This window comes from Dreissena polymorpha, chromosome 5 (assembly GCF_020536995.1).
Source record: "Dreissena polymorpha isolate Duluth1 chromosome 5, UMN_Dpol_1.0, whole genome shotgun sequence".
Classification (NCBI taxonomy): Eukaryota; Metazoa; Mollusca; class Bivalvia; order Myida; family Dreissenidae; genus Dreissena; species Dreissena polymorpha.
The window spans coordinates 124,446,821-124,452,820 of record NC_068359.1 but is presented as its reverse complement, the minus strand read 5'-3'; the positions used below and the strand labels follow the sequence as shown (position 1 = coordinate 124,452,820).

General features: G+C 35.0%; 1 long non-coding RNA gene across 1 annotated transcript in view; it reads right to left on the bottom strand.

Annotated features, from left to right (window-relative positions):
- Positions 1 to 529: 529 nt before the first annotated feature.
- LOC127882417 (uncharacterized) overlaps positions 530 to 6,000 on the bottom strand; it is a 21,342-nt gene continuing 15,871 nt past the window's right edge. The window contains exons 3-5 of the long non-coding RNA XR_008050529.1: positions 3,297 to 3,435; positions 2,287 to 2,407; positions 530 to 1,603 (exon numbers count right to left, since the gene is read on the bottom strand). This is a non-coding gene — a long non-coding RNA (uncharacterized LOC127882417). The remainder of the gene's footprint in view (positions 1,604 to 2,286; positions 2,408 to 3,296; positions 3,436 to 6,000) is intronic.

Sequence of the window (6,000 nt, the reverse complement as noted above, 5' to 3'; positions counted from 1 at the left end):
TCACAAATAAATAAAAACGAGCATTTTGTATCTACAAAAATCTATGTAATCATACCACATCTAGCGTTGAAATTGTGGCTATTGCTATAACGAACACTGATTGTTTAGGTGTTAACTTTATTTTCCGAAATACTTTACGAACTTTGCGTTGATTTTGAGCGTTATGGAGACTTTAAAAACTATTATTCCTAACGGTCTAAATAATAAACTGCTTTATGACATTTAGAATAAAAACATAATTTACTTATGCATTTGATGTGTGTATATTACTATGATATTTTTTTTAATTATATTATTACTAAAAGGCTGTTGTATCATCACTGATCCATCTTTGTATTATGTAACATTATGTCCTATATATATATTTTTCGCCAAGCGACGTTACGTTATGTATGACGTGAACGTCACTTCCTATGTATTTGTTAATATTGATGTACTACTGATGAAGGCTGCGGCCGAAACATGTTTGGTAACTTAGACATTTGTATAAATAAAAGTGACGTGTTTGTACGATTTATTTTATTTTATGTATCTACTAGCATATACTTATGTTACAAACTAAAAAGATGTAGATAAAGAGACCCTTTTTGGACAATTGTTTTCCACCAGGTTAAAGCCTCCAAGCACCAAAATAATGAAGATGAAGACGATAATGAAGCCCAGCGTTAGGAGGGTAGTGTCTGCATTTACTGCTCCATACCTTTCGTCATCGAAACTGAAGATTTACCATGTGACTATCACTGGTCAAAATGCAACAAATTGTGTATAATATATTAGGTCTACAATAAAAGCTGTCAATTTTTAATACAGTTCTATCTAGCACGCGGAATACAAAAATATAACAGTAAACTATCAAGCAAGACAACTCCTTTCACATGAAGATAAGTTTATCATGTTTTCATGTACCTCTACCCCATTTAATAATTGTATGCACAACAAACTTATGCTTCACACCAACATATAAAGTAATTACCTGTGGGAATACTTTTTAAGTTACTTTGCAATATAAACTATGTGACCCATTTGGCCTGCCAGTTTTTACACCAGAGCATGATTTGAACAAACTTTGCAGGTCACAGTTATGTTACTTGTTAATATATGATTTTTCAAAGAAATGTCTGCTAGTGGTTGCCAAACAGCCAACATTGTCACAGTAATAAATGATTTAATGTATAAATTTATGCATAAAGAACAGAGAAATCAACATACCCCGTATAAGCAAGCCCTGTACAATTTATTGGGTTAGTTCTTATGAAAGACTTTTATTTCACTGAACGCTATTTCATTTGTTAGAAAAACATTTTTGAGCGGTATGATATTCAACAGAATCGATTTCTACGAAGTAAGTTTTTTTAACAGCTTGTGGACTGGGGCATTAACCTCAGTTTTCCAACGACACAACTCACTGCAATTTTCTAACTAAAAAAATAACCAGGGTCATTTTAAACAAAATGTTATTCTTTCCTTTAGTTTAGATATGTGTGGGTCCTTTTGAAGCACCCAGAGCATGGAGGCTGAAGACGCGCCGATGATGTTACCATAATTGTCTCTCCGTATGCCACCCAGCTGGCGGCTGTAGCTTCATTCTGTCCTATACACTGGACTGAAACAATACATGGTTATACTGTCAAAAACTGAATTTACAACTTTTTGACTTCCTTTTAACTCTAAATACCAAATAAACGGAAAGTGCAGATTGCACAGGCTAATCTGGGACGACAATGTATGCACATGCATTAAGCCACGTTTTACCAGAGCGAGGTTTATATTTAGAAGTTACATAATTGTTTAATTAAATTCCTTTCAAATTAGTATTAAAACGGATGTGATACACACAATGAATATCCCCAAAAAACATTTTAAGACAAAGACAACTAAATTATGCCCATATGTGTCCTTAAACCTTTAATTTTGACATTGACCATTCAGCAAGGGACACAGGAAATCTTCATTTTTGCTATTTAACGTTTTGGTCTTGACAAACATTGATGGCCTATGACTTATCAATGTGACCTTGAGCTCTGAGCAAGACAGAAGGTGTTGCTTGTGAGATCAATCTCTTTATGGTGGTCATTCATTCAACGTATTTCAAATTTGTCAAATAAATAATTAGATTAAAGTCTAGATAAGATGATAAGGAAGGACTCATGCATGCACGTGATGTTCATGTGTACGGGTAAATTTATGTAAGTTAGGAATTCTTTATATTAAGTTCCTCAAACATAAATGTGACACTAGATGATGAAGTTATGTTTCAGAAGAAAGAGGCAAAATCATTAGGCTGACCTGTATTTGACACCAGAGTTGACATTGTGGAGGATATCGTTCATTGGTGAGCTTACGTATGGTGCTCCCATTGTTGTTCCACAGCTCCAAGATGCTCTGGACAAATCAGGACTCAACCACACTGGGCAAAAAGGGAAGAATAAATATTGGAAGTTTCAAGTGAAAAAGTGGAGGTTATTTAATTGTCCATTACAAATGATATTTAAGTCTTAATCTTGAGAGGTATAAACAATTGAGGATGAAAGAAACGTGTTCACAGATATTCATAATTATTACATGAGTTATTGAAATATTATATATTTACTTCTACCCTTTGAATAATCTAAATATAACACAATTATTATATAAAGAACAAAAGATACATATAAAAAGTGTTGCAAAAACTTAAAAGCATGACCGCTGAGCAATTAAAGCTTGAGGACCTTATTATTTTTAAACAATTGTTTTTAATATACTTATATTTCAAATTCCTGATGAAAAGCGTTTAAAAGGCTTTTTAGTTTTATCAAATTGAATTCATTAATGTCAATAAATGAAGCAACATTTTTAAAATGTATAGCTACTCACTGTTTTGAATATTTTACTGGTTTTAAATGTTTTATTTTTCACTTTAAAAATCAGAAAACAAAACCATTTATAAACGCTTTGAAAGTAAGAATACTGTATGTAATCCTGTCTCTGCGAAAACCAGGCTTAATGCATGTGCATAAAATATTGGCCAAGATTAGCATGCGCAGTCTGCACAGGCTAATCAGGGACAGCACTTTCCATTTTTATGGAATTTGTTGTTTAAAGATAATCACTTCTAAACAAAAATCCAGTCTAGGCGGAAAATGTTGCTTCAGATAAGCCTGTGCTGACAGCACTGGCTAATCTAAATGATTCTTTATGCACATGCATTAAACACAGTTTTCCCATATACCTGCAAATATATGTATGATTACCTTAAGGTTTCAAGTACATCACCAATACATATCAATCATTAACAATGAATATCTGACATGACTCACTTTACACCATCCAGAGACATCATCCTGGACTGCTGGTAAATATCATACCATCCAGAGACATCATCCTGGACTGCTGGTACATATCATACCATCCAGAGACATCATCCTGGACTGCTGGTATATGCTGCATATCATACGTCTGAAAAAAAACATCATGTACCGAGTAACTATAAATTCTCACAATGAATGACATAGTTATGGCCCGGACAATATTATGTATTAGGGCTGGACCGAATATCCGAAATATCCGAGATTCGCGGATCCAAACGAGGATTCGCGGATCTAACCGTGATTGGTAAAATCGGTTTCGAATCCGGATCTTATTTGAGTTTAACCTTTCGTTTGCGTTAATTGTTTCTTTTGCCCTAATACGTTTCGTTAAATTGTTTCTTTCTGTTTGAAAGGCTGACTGGTATGTAGTTTGTCACATTTATCGCTACTTTTTCGACAAAAACATGGTACTACACAGTCTACTTTCGTTTTCGATGGTGCAAAATGGCGCAGAAGAAAAATCGCGATGCACATAAACAACTAAAATCCTCGGTGTGGAAGCATTTCGGGTTTTATCAGCATATTAATTCTGGCTTTTAAGTGGTTTGTTACGATGTATTTTATTGATACTTAATGCAGATTGCGTGTGATGCGTTTTTTGCTTTTTAAAATTCAGCGTTATTTATATTATATCTGACTGACATAGATGTGTTTAATATGAGATATTATTATTAATGTATGTCGTTAAAATGCTTACACTATTTCGTGTATGTGCGATTTTGAGAAATTTGCGGAATGTGGACCTGGGTATATTTTTTTTTCGAACAACGTAAGTCAATTTAGTATTGTACTTAGTATTTGTTTTTGTTTTTGATGTCGTTATTTCTGCTTCCACTACTGCTGTTGCGACTGCAGCTGCATCTACCAATGCTGCTAAAGTAGTATAAATATAAGTAGCTGTAAAGTTTATAATAATAATTTAAGTTAATTACTTTTCTCATAAGACATATATACGTTCTGGTGTTTCAAAACATAATTTTGGTTATAACAATATAAATTATAATTTATTTTGCGTATTTTTACTTTCAAATTAGGATTCGAACCGATATTCGATATCCGAGCCTTTGGATTCGAATCCGGATCTGATTGAAATTTTGGATTCGGTGCAGCACTATTATTTAGGGAAAGTTTTGACCTTTGACTCAAACTGTGACCTTGACCTTGAAGATATCGACGTAATTCTTTTGCATGACAGACCGTCCACTGATTGTGAACAAATGTACAGAGTTATTTTGAAATCTCACAATGAATGACATAGTTATCGCCCGGACAAGATCACTTATGGCCATGTTTGACCTTTGAACTCAAAGTGTGAACTTGATGTTGCAGATATCGACGTAATTCTTTCGCATGACACACCGTCCAATGATATTGAACAAATGTGCCAAATGATTTTAAAATCACACAATGAACGACATAGTCATGTCCCGGACAATCTCATTCATGGCCATTTTTGACTTTTGATCTCAAAGTGTAACCTTGACCTTGAGATATCGACGTACTTCTTTCGCATGACACACCGTCCAATGATGGTGAACAAATGTACCAAGTCACCAAAAATCAAATGATAAATGACATAGTAATGGTCCGGACAAACTTTCGGCATAGAAAGCACTAAGTTTATGACCCGGCATGACCCCTTATTCAAACTTGACCTAGACATTATCTAGATACAACTTCTGACCAAGTTTGGTGAAGATCGGATGAAATTTTCGGAACAGACAGACATCCCGACCGACAGACCGACCGACCGACAAAGCGACTCCCATATAGCCCCCATTACCAATGGTAATAGGGGTATAATAAAGTGCAAATACATACTCAAGTAATTTATACTATACTATAGAAACATGCGATATTAGTAGTAAATGCAATGCAATTTATAAATATTACAAACCCGTATCCAAACGTCTATGCAATGTTTTGAGAGTGTTCCTAAAATGGACACGAACAAAAATATTTTTTTGTTTCCAAAAAAATAAAGTTATTACGGTATTTTGCACTTTTAAATAGAGCCGGTAAAGTTACGAAATTGTTCTAGGCATTAAAAATGAGAAAATCAGCTGAAAGATGAGAAAGTTCAGCCCTGCTAACAGTACCTACCGAGTTCAATACTGCAGGTGTAAGTATGTTACTGGCAGTGACAATAACAGATATGTAGCGGAATTGCTCCGGGAAATGATTCTCCACCCACGACTTTTCCGGAAGAACACGTGAGTTTACCGGTACTCAGAGTTTCGGGTCATTGCTAGTCTGTTCGAATTTCAACAATCCCAATCCGCAGAGGCCACAAACAAGCAGGCTGACAAGAATAACGAGATAGGGATGACGTGCCACATGCAGACCAATCCTCAAATAAACAAATGTGTCATGTTCCGATAAAACCGGGCATAATGCATGTGCGTAAAGTCCCAGATTAGTCTGTGCAGTCCTCACAGGCTTATCCGGGTCGACACTTTCCGCCTAAACTGGATTTTCGCTAAGAAGAAACATTATTTAAACGAAAAATTCTATAAAAGCGGAAATGTTCGTTCCTGCTTAGCTCGCGCGGACTGCGCAGGCTAATCTGGGATGACAATTTACGCACAAACACTAAGCCCAGTTTTTTCAGAACGCGACATAAATGTCAAATAAGCTATTAAATTTTTATGAA